The sequence below is a fragment of the Eleutherodactylus coqui genome, unplaced genomic scaffold, assembly GCF_035609145.1.
Source record: "Eleutherodactylus coqui strain aEleCoq1 unplaced genomic scaffold, aEleCoq1.hap1 HAP1_SCAFFOLD_72, whole genome shotgun sequence".
Taxonomy (NCBI): domain Eukaryota; kingdom Metazoa; phylum Chordata; class Amphibia; order Anura; family Eleutherodactylidae; genus Eleutherodactylus; species Eleutherodactylus coqui.
Genome location: NW_027101776.1, coordinates 608370 through 623979, shown reverse-complemented (window position 1 = coordinate 623979; position 15610 = coordinate 608370). Strand labels below are relative to the sequence as shown.

At 48.5% G+C, this 15610-nt stretch overlaps 2 pseudogenes; both read left to right on the top strand.

Annotated features, from left to right (window-relative positions):
* Positions 1–1850: 1850 nt before the first annotated feature.
* On the top strand, positions 1851–1978 carry LOC136591259 (U2 spliceosomal RNA; annotated as a pseudogene).
* A 5742-nt stretch (positions 1979–7720) lies between these two features.
* On the top strand, positions 7721–7848 carry LOC136591258 (U2 spliceosomal RNA; annotated as a pseudogene).
* Positions 7849–15610: the final 7762 nt, after the last annotated feature.

The window sequence follows — 15610 nt, the reverse complement described above, 5'->3', positions numbered from 1 at the left end:
AACGGATTTACGCCGCGTAAATCCGCGGCAAAAATCCGCTGCGTTGCCCCATGCTATTAGGTTCTATTGAACCTAATAGCACAATGCACACGATGCGTAATTCCACCGCGGAATTACGCACCGTGAAATCTCCCGTTGTCACCCGCAGCATGTTCTATTTGCTGCGGGTGTACGCGCTGACGGCTTCCGTTCACGCTATCTCCCGCTGCAACCAGCGGAAGATAGCGTGAAAAAACGCTTCCCCGCCTACCGCCGCACGTCATATGACGCGGCCGGCGCGTCACGTGACACGGCCGGCCGCGTCATGTGACGCGGTGGGCGTGTCACATGACGCGACGGCGGTGTGCAGGGAAGTGTCTTCACGCGATCTTCCGCTGGTAAGTATGGGGTCTCTGGGGGGCGCCGTGACGGGCTTCACTGCGTAATATTACGCGGCGGAGCCCGTCACGCTCGTGGGAAGGAGGCCTTAGGGGCCTCGTTGCTCTTTCTAATGGGCAAGGATTGGCTTTGTTTAGTGCTTTGAGAAAGGGATGAGAAGAGGTTCAGGTCCTGGTTATCTCTGTTTTGGCCACTAGATGGTGCTGTGGTGCATTGATATTTGAATTGCACTACACTTTAATGGAGCCTGCTGTCGGTCTGAGAGCTCCGGGGAGAGGACCTCCGTTCCCCCGCTGCACGTCAGAAATAGTGAGTACTGCTTTAAACTTTGCCTGGTGTTGATGTGCTGGGAGGATCACAGTATCCTCTCTTTTTTACTTTTCTGCTCTAGTCTGGCTAGTATGCCAAGCAGCCTGCTCGACTCAGGGGGGAGGGGGGGCGAGATGGCCGCTGCCTCACAGGGAGCTAGAGACTAGGTGCAGATCTTCCGGTGTGCCCGCCCGTGCTGATTGTCGGCTCTGGGGAGCAGGAGGGGGAAAACCACCAGCGTGGGGATTAGTCCAGCGGGGGATCACCCTGATGATTGTATGTGCCGCCGAGTTGCAGGTTGGTGGCCACGGCGGTATATTCAGAGGGAGGGAGCCGCGGCTGTGTATTTGCAAGGCGCTGCGGTGAGAGCGCGGGCACTGAGGGTGACAGAGCCTCCCCTCCAAGTCGGCAGGGGTTACCTTGTGCCATAGTCCTCTGCTTGGGGCTCCGTGAGCGGTCCTCGCCGGGTGTTTCTGAGCGCGGTACTTGTCGGGTTAGGGCGCGGGCCGCTGTGCAGGGCCGCGGCTCTTCGGCTTCTTTTTGGCGGCTGGAGATCACCAGGTGAGCCTTGTCCGGGCCGGTTGTGGGTTCTGGTGGGTCCCCAGGTGCTGTGCTCTTGTCTGCCTCTGTTTGGGTCACTGATTTGACCCAGAAAAGGGCTGAAAAGGGAGATTCTGTGGAGGAGCAAAACAGCGTGCGACCTCTCTCCTTGCTTGCTAAGCCACGCCCCGGGCCATAGTGTTTTTACGTCCTCCCGAAGTGGGCTTTATTCTCTGAGGAAGTAAAAACATGTGTCCTGCAGAGAATAAAGCCCCTCGGGCTCTGGACATGACAGCTCCATGCTGTCGGTGTCCGCAGCATGGAGCTGTCATCCCGGGCTGTTCGGACCCCCCCACCCCCGACATTGCGATCGGCGCTATGCAATGGATATGGATGCATTAGACACCTGCAGGTAGTAAAATACCTGCGGATGTCATTTTTCCCTGCAGGCGCGGGTCCCGCGTGCAGGAAAAAATCCGGACATGCTCCATTCAGGCGCGGGTCTCCCGCGGGGACGGCTCACCCTGGTTGAGAAGGTGTTGGGCGGGGCTATGCAAAGGTCTTCCGGCTCCCTCAGTGCATTGTGGGTGTGCCCGGAGTGCTGGCTGAGCGTGTTGCATCTGATACGTCCCCTATCTGGGGATCATATATTAAATGGATTTTTAGAACAGGGAGCTGGAAAAAGTGCTTGCTCTGTCCACTCCGCACATTGACCTGGTATTGCAGTACCTCCAGTACTGGTGCACCCCCTTTCCTACAGCAGTTTCCAAAAGCGGGAAAAAAAACTGATGAGCAAGAGGTGCAGCGCAGCTGCGGCTGCTAACAACCAAGCACTTAGATTTAGGCCTCATGTCCACGTGATACATGGCGGAAGTATCGCATGATACTTGTGCGACGGCTCGTGTTTTTGCGTGATGTCCTGTAGTTTTTATTTGTACCATTTTGGAGTTTATAAGACTTTATCGCTGTTTATTATAACTTTTTTTGGAGATAGGAATCGGTTACGTGCACACTTCCCATAGACTTGTACAGGGACCCTTGGTGCGCAAATGTGCACAAAAATAGAGCATGGTGAGGTTTTGCACGCATGCGAAATGTGTGAGTAAAGAGAATTCTGAAGGCATCCATTGAAACAAATATGTTTGTGTGAAGCGGCCCTTACTGTACTTTTGTTAGCACGAATCAAGCACATTTGCAAGCGCAAAAAAACACGCAACCATGCCGCCATTTATTGAAATGGGCTCTCTTGGAGCGTTAAGGATATGGGGGCGTGGTCAGACCATGATATTGTTCCAATATCCGCCTGTAAAACCCCCTCGAGGCCTGCCCACGGCAGCAGGAACATATCTATCCTAGAATAAGATGCATGTGGCGCGGAGAGAAACGTGTAGTCCCTCTACGATCCATGCATGCACCTCCACACGTCGTATAATTCTTCTGAGTGTATGATTGGGACAATGGGTGACATGCCCCTGCCGCTCGCGGTGGAGTCCAAGGTAGGGTCCACCACTGAGTTTAGATCTCCTCCGATCACCAAATTCCCCTCTCGAATTTTAGCCACTTCGGAAAGAACATGTTTGAAGAATTTGGCCCTGCCTTTTAAATGGGAAGTAGACATTTACTAGAGTGTAGGTGGTGGCGTTAATTACGCAGACTAATATTAGAAATCGCCCGCCTGGGTCCACGTATACGTTTTTTTGGGAAAATGTAACGTTCCGGCTAATGGCTATCATTACGCCTTTCTTTTTTTTCCCTTCATTTGATGCCAGGAAAATGTTTGGAAATTTAGGGTGGTTGCAGGGGGGGTGTTTATCTCTCAGGAAGTGTGTCTCTTGGGCGAGGAAGATGTCTGAGTGGGACTTAAGAGCCTGTCTCCAAAGCATGCTACGTTTATAGGGGCTGTTCAGGCCTTTTACATTTAGGGATGTGATGCTAATGGGCATAACTGGTAGGTGGTTTATACGCTGGGGAGTCGTTGTGTTTTTTCATATTAAGTATGGTGGGGGGGGGTAGGGAAGTGGCCTCCTACTGAACCTTTTATAACTATATTTGACATAAGGAAAAAAAACATCATTAACAGTTAACAAAATCAAAATATTGTTCATCCAGCGCCTATCTGCACTGGATGAATGAACCTTAGGTAGGGGTGGCATTTTAAACCATCCACTTTAGGCTCCGTAAAGGAGAAATATAACTATGGGTTCAAGACCCTTTACAACATCAATTTATGCGTGTCTGCCATGCTTATCTGATGTTTTCCAGTCTTGTTCGATTCTTGTAGGAGATTCTACCGCCGTCCTCAGAGGCTTCTGAAGGATAGGGATCCCCCATTGTTTCAGGAACGAGACGCCTTCTTCTGGCGAGGTGGCAACCTGGATGGTTCCATTTTTTGAGATCAGTAGTTTGGTTGGGAATCCCCATCTATACTTGATGTGCGCCTCTCGTAGTGCTGCTGTAACTTCTGTAAACTTTCTCCGAGACTGCAGAGTGGCGGCTGAAAGATCTGGAAATATTTGTATGTCTTCATATGGAGTCGGTAGTGTGCCTCTACGCCTTCCAACTGCCAAGACTTCCTCTTTTATTTTATGGAAGTGTATTCTTGCTAAGATTTCTCTGGGGGCTGACTCAGGGACAGAGCGTGCTTTTGGAATTCTGTGGGCTCTGTCAACTGCATATTCGATCTCGGGAAGGTCCGGGAGGAGCGTTTGGAGTAATTTGAGTATATATTGTGGAATGTCAGGGGGGGTCACAGTCTCTGGAACTCCCCTAAATTTGAGATTGTTTCTTCTGGATCGGTCTTCCAAGTCTATGACCTTCTCTCTCAAATATGCGACTTCTTCCATACTGCCATGCGCATCTACCAACTCGTTGTGGGCTTTGGTAAATTCTCCCATTTTCCGTTCAAGGTGGTCAGTTCTGGTAGCTAGGTGGTCGATGTTAGATTGTAATTGACCAGAGAGGCTCTGTATATCTTTAGAAATGTCCTTTTGCAGCGAGATTAGCATAGTCTTCAGAGCGTTTATAGTTAAGGGGCTTTCAGAGTCGGGATAAGCTTGGAGATTGTTGATAGGATCTGTCTGCGGGGGAGTTTCTTGTGGATTGTTATTTTGGCTCTTTTTTGCCGCCGGTCCTTTTGGGGAGGGGGAGGCTGGTAGGGGGTCCTGAACATTCCTTTTCCCTCCGCTTCCAGGGGAGGTGTTGGGATTGGCTGGGGTAGGCGGGAGAGATCCTGTGGAGGAGTATGGAGACAGAGCCGCAGGGCTGTGGGTGTTGGGTATTTCTTCGGTTACGGGGATGTTTGAATGAGATGTGGCGGGTTTGTTTTTGTTGCTCTGTGTGCCAGGCGGGAAGTACTCTGAGAGTCTCCTGGGGGCCGTTGCTTTAATACGTCGCTTAACCATCCTGAATAGTTAATTCTTGGATATGCGCTGTGGATTGGTCGCTATTTGTTGTATAGTGGTCTACTGGGTGGCGTATTCTTTATGGAGGCGTTGGAAGGCGTAGTTGTTTGTTAAAAGTTCCTTTAGAAGCTCATTGATGTTGAGTGGTCCTGTTATGTGTTGCTGAGGAGCCTCATGTGGCGGGTGGAGTTAGAACATAGAGTCCTGCTATTCCATCTTGAGTGCCTTAGGTAGCGCTCCTGTAGAGTTTTGAAGATTTGTTAAGTGTGGCTTTGCCTGATAAGAGTCCTTTCTTTTTTTAGAACTATCAGTATTTGCTGAGAAGAAAGTGTTTGGGATTGAGGAGTCCGCTGGGTCGCACCGGGAATTTGATATTTGCGTCTGCGAGGCGCGCGATGTATTGCTTCCTTGGGTGTTGCGGGGGCTGGGACTTGCTTCCAGGCTATTTTGTAATGCTGAGGAGGCTATATAGTGTTTTTCTGTCAGTACCCTTTGGCACAGGGTCTGTCTTTGTGGGTTGCTGACAGTTTCTATATAGCAGTCTGGCTATGCAGATATTCCTCCACAGATCACTTGGCAGTAAGGTGGGGAGGTATTCTCCTTGTAGTTAACTGTGGGTCCCTCTTCTCAACACACTTAGGCCTCATGTCCACGGGGAAAATCAGATCCGCTGCAGATTCTCCATGTAGAATCTGCAGCGGGTCCCTCCTGCCCCGCGGACATGAGCGCTGAAAATGGGAATAAATGAGAATAAACTCACCTCCCATCCGCTCCGTTTCTTCTCTTCGCGGCGGCGTCATCTTCTCTCGTCGCGGCCGGATCTTCATTCTTCGGCTCGGCGGATGTGCATGATGACGTCGGTGACGTGCCTCGCGCATGCGCCGGGCCGAAGCAAAATGATCCGGCCGCGACTGAGAGAAGATGGCGCGGCGCCGAAGAGAAGAACCGGAGCGTGTAAGTAAAATATGATTTTTGTGTCCCGCGGATCCGGACGGCTTCCATAGGCTTCAATAGAAGCCCGCGGGAGACCCGCATGAAAATGGAGCATGGTCCAGATTTTTTTCATGCTCCATTTTTTTTAAAATCACTTTTATTGACGATCCGCGGGTATTTATCTACCCGCGGGTGGTCAATGCATCCCTATGGGGTGCGGATCCGCGCGCGGGAGAAGAGTTAAAATCCGCTGCGGATTTTAATTCTTATTTTCCCCGTGGACATGAGGCCTTAGGCCTCCTTCCCACGAACGGATTTACGCCGCGTAAATCCGCGGCAAAAATCCGCTGCGTTGCCCCATGCTATTAGGTTCTATTGAACCTAATAGCACAATGCACACGATGCGTAATTCCACCGCGGAATTACGCACCGTGAAATCTCCCGTTGTCACCCGCAGCATGTTCTATTTGCTGCGGGTGTACGCGCTGACGGCTTCCGTTCACGCTATCTCCCGCTGCAACCAGCGGAAGATAGCGTGAAAAAACGCTTCCCCGCCTACCGCCGCACGTCATATGACGCGGCCGGCGCGTCACGTGACACGGCCGGCCGCGTCATGTGACGCGGTGGGCGTGTCACATGACGCGACGGCGGTGTGCAGGGAAGTGTCTTCACGCGATCTTCCGCTGGTAAGTATGGGGTCTCTGGGGGGCGCCGTGACGGGCTTCACTGCGTAATATTACGCGGCGGAGCCCGTCACGCTCGTGGGAAGGAGGCCTTAGGGGCCTCGTTGCTCTTTCTAATGGGCAAGGATTGGCTTTGTTTAGTGCTTTGAGAAAGGGATGAGAAGAGGTTCAGGTCCTGGTTATCTCTGTTTTGGCCACTAGATGGTGCTGTGGTGCATTGATATTTGAATTGCACTATACTTTAATGGAGCCTGCTGTCGGTCTGAGAGCTCCGGGGAGAGGACCTCCGTTCCCCCGCTGCACGTCAGAAATAGTGAGTACTGCTTTAAACTTTGCCTGGTGTTGATGTGCTGGGAGGATCACAGTATCCTCTCTTTTTTACTTTTCTGCTCTGGTCTGGCTAGTATGCCAAGCAGCCTGCTCGACTCAGGGGGGAGGGGGGGCGAGATGGCCGCTGCCTCACAGGGAGCTAGAGACTAGGTGCAGATCTTCCGGTGTGCCCGCCCGTGCTGATTGTCGGCTCTGGGGAGCAGGAGGGGGAAAACCACCAGCGTGGGGATTAGTCCAGCGGGGGATCACCCTGATGATTGTATGTGCCGCCGAGTTGCAGGTTGGTGGCCACGGCGGTATATTCAGAGGGAGGGAGCCGCGGCTGTGTATTTGCAAGGCGCTGCGGTGAGAGCGCGGGCACTGAGGGTGACAGAGCCTCCCCTCCAAGTCGGCAGGGGTTACCTTGTGCCATAGTCCTCTGCTTGGGGCTCCGTGAGCGGTCCTCGCCGGGTGTTTCTGAGCGCGGTACTTGTCGGGTTAGGGCGCGGGCCGCTGTGCAGGGCCGCGGCTCTTCGGCTTCTTTTTGGCGGCTGGAGATCACCAGGTGAGCCTTGTCCGGGCCGGTTGTGGGTTCTGGTGGGTCCCCAGGTGCTGTGCTCTTGTCTGCCTCTGTTTGGGTCACTGATTTGACCCAGAAAAGGGCTGAAAAGGGAGATTCTGTGGAGGAGCAAAACAGCGTGCGACCTCTCTCCTTGCTTGCTAAGCCACGCCCCGGGCCATAGTGTTTTTACGTCCTCCCGAAGTGGGCTTTATTCTCTGAGGAAGTAAAAACATGTGTCCTGCAGAGAATAAAGCCCCTCGGGCTCTGGACATGACAGCTCCATGCTGTCGGTGTCCGCAGCATGGAGCTGTCATCCCGGGCTGTTCGGACCCCCCCACCCCCGACATTGCGATCGGCGCTATGCAATGGATATGGATGCATTAGACACCTGCAGGTAGTAAAATACCTGCGGATGTCATTTTTCCCTGCAGGCGCGGGTCCCGCGTGCAGGAAAAAATCCGGACATGCTCCATTCAGGCGCGGGTCTCCCGCGGGGACGGCTCACCCTGGTTGAGAAGGCGTTGGGCGGGGCTATGCAAAGGTCTTCCGGCTCCCTCAGTGCATTGTGGGTGTGCCCGGAGTGCTGGCTGAGCGTGTTGCATCTGATACGTCCCCTATCTGGGGATCATATATTAAATGGATTTTTAGAACAGGGAGCTGGAAAAAGTGCTTGCTCTGTCCACTCCGCACATTGACCTGGTATTGCAGTACCTCCAGTACTGGTGCACCCCCTTTCCTACAGCAGTTTCCAAAAGCAGGAAAAAAAACTGATGAGCAAGAGGTGCAGCGCAGCTGCGGCTGCTAACAACCAAGCACTTAGATTTAGGCCTCATGTCCACGTGATACATGGCGGAAGTATCGCATGATACTTGTGCGACGGCTCGTGTTTTTGCGTGATGTCCTGTAGTTTTTATTTGTACCATTTTGGAGTTTATAAGACTTTATCGCTGTTTATTATAACTTTTTTTGGAGATAGGAATCGGTTACGTGCACACTTCCCATAGACTTGTACAGGGACCCTTGGTGCGCAAATGTGCACAAAAATAGAGCATGGTGAGGTTTTGCACGCATGCGAAATGTGTGAGTAAAGAGAATTCTGAAGGCATCCATTGAAACAAATATGTTTGTGTGAAGCGGCCCTTACTGTACTTTTGTTAGCACGAATCAAGCACATTTGCAAGCGCAAAAAAACACGCAACCATGCCGCCATTTATTGAAATGGGCAATTAGTGTAATTAGAATAATACATGTTCTGCCCCTGCAGAAATGCACGAGAAAATAAAGGGGACTGCTTTTTTTTTTTAACAAAATGCGCATGCAAAATACACTTATGTGAAGGAACTCGCTGCAATCAGCGGGTTCTACTGACGTGTATTTAGCATGTATATTTTTCATGCATAATATGCTGCGCAAATACATCTGTGTGAATCTGGCCGAAGAGCCCACGGTGGTATGCGTAAAACGCTGCGTCTCTGCGGTGAGAACACAGTCGTGGACATGAGCCCTAAGGCTGGAGCTCTATGGAGTCTTTCGCCATGACATGGGTCATGTGACCAAAGATCGCTGTGCAGCCCTGTGAACTTGCATTCTCAAATATATCAATGGGGTCGCGCAAGTTCCCACAACCTATAGATTGCTTAAACCTCTACGAGGTTGGATTTTTGCAATATATTGGTCGCAGCTACTTGTGAGTTGTATCGCAACTCCATTGTCTTCAGTAAGGCCGGTTGCACACGACCGCTTCACATTCCGAATGCGGGATACCACTGCGGAATCTGGCCGTTAACCCAGACGGTGACCCTGCGTTCCTGCAGAATCTGCAATGCGGATGACCGCGAGAGTGAAGGAAGTAGCAGTAGTATGTATCTTTCAATGCATGTGATTTGCTGCGGATCCTCCGTGTGGACGACGACTGTGGATTGAACAATAGGAAACCGGTGGTGTGAAGCCGGCCCGAGAGTGTGAGGTCGCAGGGCTATACAGCAATCTTGGTCGCGTAGCACTAGTCTCATTGCATGACTACGACTCCGCCGTTCATGGGAGCTCAGTGCTTGACCATCTCCGTCAGCTCGACAGAAGTGAATGGAGAAGTAGTCACACGTTTAAAGAAATCTCATCCATATAATGTTGTCTCTATTGTATATATTGTTATTATGCTGTCTCCATATGTGTATATGTCTGTATATGTGTGTGTGTGTGTGTGTGTGTGTATGTGTATGTATATATATATATTTTTTTTTTCTTTTTCTTTCCTGAGGAAGCGAAGCATGCCTTGAGGCTTGTGTTCTGGATGTTTTAAAACTCTGCTAAAACCACTGATTACCAATGATCTATTGGTGGGCAATTAAAAAAAAAAAACAGTAATGGAGCTAAAAGTGATGTAGAAGTAGTAGCCGTGAAAAGGAGTGGAGGTTGGAGGGGTCTGTAGAGGGCCCCAAGCTAAACTTATGCACCCGAGCCCATGAGCCTCTATCTACGCCCCTGCTCTGGGTAATATGCAAATAAGGGAGCTGGCATGAATCCTCCTTAGGGAGAGCAACTACAAACTGAGTAAGCAGATGCACCTGGCCATGCACGCTCCTCTGGGTAATATGCAAATAAGGGAGCTGGCATAAATCCTCCTTAGGGAGAGCAAGTACAAATTGAGTAAGTAGACGCACCTGGCTGTGCACGCTCCTCTGGGTAATATGCAAATGAAGGAGCTGGCATGAATCCTCCTTAGGGAGAGCACCTACAAACTGAGTAAGGAGACGAACCTGGCCATGCACGCTCCTCTGGGTAATATGCAAATAAGGGAACTGGCATGAATCCTCCTTAGGGAGAGCAAGTACAAATTGAGTAAGTAGATGCACCTGGCCATGCACGCTCCTCTGGGTAATATGCAAATGAAGGAGCTGGCATGAATCCTCCTTAGGGAGAGCACCTACAAACTGAGTAAGGAGACGAACCTGGCCATGCACGCTCCTCTGGGTAATATACAAATAAGGGAACTGTCATGAATGAAAATAAAAGCTGATTTTTCTACGAAAAAGTTATCCAATGTGCTGGTCCTCCTTCTGAAACTTTCCTAAACACTCTGCTCCTCACACAGCTGCCCGCCTGCTCACCCACTTACTCAGCCACCCCCTCTCTCTCACACACACACTTGCTGTGTTCAATTTGTCTTATTGGTCGAAAAAGACATTACATTAGATTAGATTTGAGTATTTAATTCCTTTTTTTTTTTTTAGCAAACGTACAGGTTCCATCACAATACTGTAACAAACAGTAACTGAGCAAACCTTCGGAGAAACATACCAATTGTCCAAATAAGATATCTTTATCTATTAAAGTAGGAGTGAAAAAAAGCAGGAACAGTGTGTTGCCTATAGATGTTTAGAGATGTATTAGGCAATAACTATGCAAACCCACGGAACTAAGCCAATTGCAGGGAATAGAGCCTCCTGAGTGTGAACAAGCTGGTGATGCCACCAGCTGCTTCCTTTCTGTAAGTGAGTGGAGCTACTGAAGAGAGGAGCCGCTCCAATCTAGTCTTGTGGAGCTAGTGAGCGCTATATTACCTTCAGAGGGGAAGGATGGGTGGGACGCTGTTGGATCCTGGGGGGGGGGGTGTTGGATCCTGACAGTCATCAAAGGGATGACAAACAGCTAGAACTAGAAGTAATAGATGCAATATAGACCATCCAACATAACACTGATACATATGGTTGGTGAGGAGATAAACTGCTATAGGCGTGCCGCGCGCCGGGCACATCCGCCGGGCCGAAGAAAGAAGATCCGGCCGCAAAGAAGAGGAGACCTGCCCGGTCCGCTACGGGTAAGTTATTCTTATTTTAGGTCTCCCGCGGATCCGGACGGCTTCCATAGGCTTCAATAGAAGCCTGCAGGAGCCGTCCCCGCGGGAGACCCGCACCTAAATGGAGCATGTCCATTTTTTTTCATGCTCCACATTTTTTTTAATTCACTTTTATTGACCATCCGCGGGTATTTATCTACCCACGGGTGGTCAATGCATCCCTACGGGGTGCGGATCCGCGTGCAGGTGATCCGCTGCGGATTTTAATTCTTTTCCCCGTGGACATGAGGCCTAAAGGCTCTGCATATCCAAGTGATTCTGATATTGTTTTTTTGCCACATGTTGTACTTCATTTAGGAGGTGAAAATAGTCTGATAAAATTAGTGTATATTTATTAAAAGCGTCAAAATTGAGAAAAATTTAAAAAAAAACGTAATTTATTTTCAGCCGCAATATCTCAAACATGTGCAAACATACTGTACAAATCTTTGATAATGGAGACCCCCTGTATGTCCCGTGTTCAGAGATATACCCATTGTGGCCCTAATCTTGTGTCCGTATGCACAATGGGGGCCAAACCGAAAGGAGCAGCCGGTGGCTTTGTGAAGTTATTTTGCATGAAAGTGTTTTAGGCCCCATTGCCCACTTGTGGAGCCCTTGAGCGGCTTTGGAGAACCCCCACAAATGACCCTGTTTAATTGTCTCTTTATTAACAATTTTCCATTACAATCAAAAGAGAAAAAGAGAAAAAAAAAAAGGGACTTTTCATATTGTTAACATACAGAAAAACTGGAGAAAGACAAACCTCTAATAAATGGAGGCAAAATACTAAGTGATCAAAAGTATGGACCCAAAATGGGGCAAAAAGCTCGTCACGTAGAAAGCAAGGCCTCACATACCTCTGACCGGGAAAGATGCAGAAGTTATGGGATGCTGAATGCGGGGATGGGAAAAGAACTTCCAAAACCAAGTGTTGTGTTTGATATGGAGATAATCTGCCCCCCGCAGGACACAATGTATCCGGGCATTAATGCTGGAATACATCACAGGCGTCGAGAGATGGGAAAATAAGAACTACACTTCACCAGGCCTCATATGGCCATGTCCTCAAGGGGCTTCCAAGAAATACATTGACCCCTGGGGAAGGGGGGGACAAACACAGGGCAGTCAGAATATGACAGTCATGGGACCAGCCCTCCGGAACAGGACCAATGCTCTCTACAGGTGCCAGGAGCAGAAGAATGATGATGTCATCATCCGGCTCCACTACATACACCGCGTCGGCCGACACTCCACCCCTCCCACAACAGGCGTCCGGCAGTGTGAAGGGACCACACAGGCGCCAGGAGCAGGATGATGATGTCATCATCCAACTCCGCGCCGGCCGACCCTCCACCCCTCCCACAACAGTTGTCTGGTAGTGTGAGGAGACCACACGGGTGCCAGGAGCAGAAGAATGATGATGTCATCAACCAGCTCCGCGCTGTACACTGCATTGGCCAACCCTCCACCCCCTCCCACAACAGGCAGTGCGGCAAGGGAGTAACGCACTCCATGCACAGTCTTTATATGGTGGGGGCCTCTGAGTTCCCTCACCGCAGGGGCCGGTTTGCAATTGTGACACCTGACGGTACACCTATGCTTTTCCTAAAGGCACACAATCTGCTGGTCAGTACGATTAAGGGCGCCCACCCACTGGCGATTTTTTTCCCTGCGAAATTCGCAGCATTTTGTTCTCTGCAGGGGTCTACGGGACTTGTAATGTTAAAATTGCGATTGCGCAATTGAGAAAATTAGTGTATATTTATTAAAAGCGTCAAAATTGAGAAAAAATTTATAAAAATGTAATTTATTTTCAGCCACAATATCTCAAATATGTGCAAACATACTGTACAAATCTTTGATAAGATATATATTTCCATCTGTTTACTTTATTCTGGACGCACATTAGAAAAACAGGAGACGTACAAATTTTACATTGATTTTTAACATTTTGAGGAACACTTTTTTTTCCTGCACCAAGCCAAGATTGCAAAGTCTCATGGGTGTCCAAATGATAGATCCCCCCACAAATGACCCCATTTTATAAACTACACCCCTTAATGTATTCACTGAGGGGGTCAGGAGGATTTTTACCCCACAGGTTTTGTCAAGAATTAATGCAATTTGGAGGGGAAGAAATTAAATTTCATATTTTTGCAAATATGTCATTTTAATTTTAATGATGGGCTTTTTTTCTATATTGCACATGAAGATGAGGATTGGCACCCCAAAATGGAGACCCCCCGTATGTCCCGTGTTCAGAGATATACCCATTGTGGCCCTAATCTTGTGTCCGTATGCACAATGGGGCCCAAACCGAAAGGAGCAGCCGGTGGCTTTGTGAACAGTTATTTTGCATGAAAGTGTTTTAGGTCCTATTGCTCACTAGTGGAGCCCTTGAGCACTTGGGAGAACCCCCACAAATGACCCTGTTTAAAAAACTAGACCCCTTAACGAATTCCTCTAGGGCTGTGCTGCGTATTTTGACCCACAGTATTTGAATGAATCTGAGCAAAGCAGAAGGAAAAAAGTTAAAGTTGTACTACCTCTAGCTTGGATACAAAATGTGAAACAGATCCTGTTGTATCGCCTCTAGCTTGGATACAAGACGTGATATGGGTGGGCAAGCTGCCACTTGGGATGCATTATGCATTGACACTTGGGGGTCAGGATAACAGCATGCTGACAATAGAGGGCAATGTATAGCTTTATGTCTTTGGTGATGTTAAATTCATTCTCTGTGGCTGATTTTACACAAGTGAGCACTATATCAGCCCGAGAAACTCAAACCTATATCTCGCATGGCAAATATGCGAGTGTGTCTGCCAGTGCAGTGCGCCTTGTAAGAACAATGCATTGCGATGTGTGTATGTGTCTAAAATATATACACATACATACACACATACATATACAAACACACACACACCGCTGTAGGAGCAACTGTAAGAAACAAAATAAATGGTGGGAATATGGCGGCCGCCTGATCTTTCACGCACATAGTATTCATAGGGGAGGTCCTATATTTTCTCGGTCAAGTATTAACGGGAGAGAATACTGCTGGTGAAAACGAAACCACAGAAAGCTTAGGCTTAGTTTTGTCCCAATATACGGCCGTGACAATCACCAGCGATGCTTTTTTTTTTTAGAGGATTAAATCGCATCGCTGCCGCGCACATTAAAAACCACATGTTTTTGTTTAACGCGCAAGTCGGTAGGACTTTCCAGTGTTAACATTGCAGCGCATATTTGTCGCCTTGTGATGCGATAAAACGCAGCCTCCATAGGATTACATGGGAGATTTTAAAAAACGCACTGCGCAGAAGGACACAGCAGGCTGCGATTTTCTCTCTCAACATCACATCAGTGAAAACCTTGCTGAAGGGAAGGGAACCGTCGGGAATCATTGGCTGCGAAATCTGCTTTTTTTTTTTTCAATAACCAACGCATCGGTTAAAAATGGCGCGATTTTACCCGCCGGTTTGAAACCACCCTAGAGAAAAATAGGGCAAAAAGATGGAGAACTGGGAGGTGACCCGCTAATCTCTATGGTGCTGTAAGTTTGGGTAAATCCAATAGGTGGTGCAACACGTTTCTGTAAAACCAACAGAGGGCGCTGCAATGTTACTGTAGAAACCAATGGACAGCATGGCAGGTAGCTATACATAAACTATACAAAATCTGATTGGTTGCTGCTGCCGCCGCCATTTTTTTAAAAGGTACGCTCAGTTCTTTCATAGAGAACAAGAAGGTAGGTACTTACAATTCAGGTAGGTAGGTTCAGTTTGGGCCTGGGAGAGACTCCAGTGGAGACTGACGGAAAAATGGCTGCTTACAACCTGTGGTCCTTGTTTCGGGTGCGTGTGTCACCATCGATCTAATGTATCTTACTGCATAGATATATATCTAGCTATAAAAATAGATAGTTATATATCAATATAGATATTTCTAAAAATATCTAGCTTTACGTATAAATTTAAACTTCTATAGTTATAGTTTTGTAAGGCTGAAAACAGACATACAGAATTTGTATTATTATCAGCATTATTCTTATAATTGCCATTGATGTTATTCCAGGGTCAGGTAATACACTGCATGAGGCTTTGACCAATTTTTACTATTTTAGGTAAAAAGCTGCATTGACTGCACTTCTGCATTTAGTGCGATATGGTAGGACTGCAAGCAAAGCCTGAGACAAGATCTTGGTGCGCCCCATGACAATACATATCAGGTAGGTATCCTGCCCTAGAGGTATGAAGGCACCATACAGCAGCACTCATCTGTAATCCAACCTGCAGGGACATTGTGTGCTGCTGTAATGCCCCAAAGTTACTGTAAGATTCTATTGCTTTACTGGTTTTTGCTTTTTTTGGTGTTTTTTATCTTTCATCCCAGTGCTACAAAGACCAAGGACAGAAAGCTCTGGCACTGAAATACTGTGATGAGGCTTCAGCCATGCCACCTGTTACTAAAGAGGTGAGGACTGTCAGTAGTAACGTGGTAACACAATTCAACTGTTATTTCAGCCATTGATTTACTGACCTACTCCACTGCTTACTGTATTGATTCTCTAGAATAGAGCCTCCATAGCCGCCTGTTCCCCATCTTCTATACTAGAAGCTAGAAGTGGTACAACGCAGTACTAGAGTCCCCTTCCCTG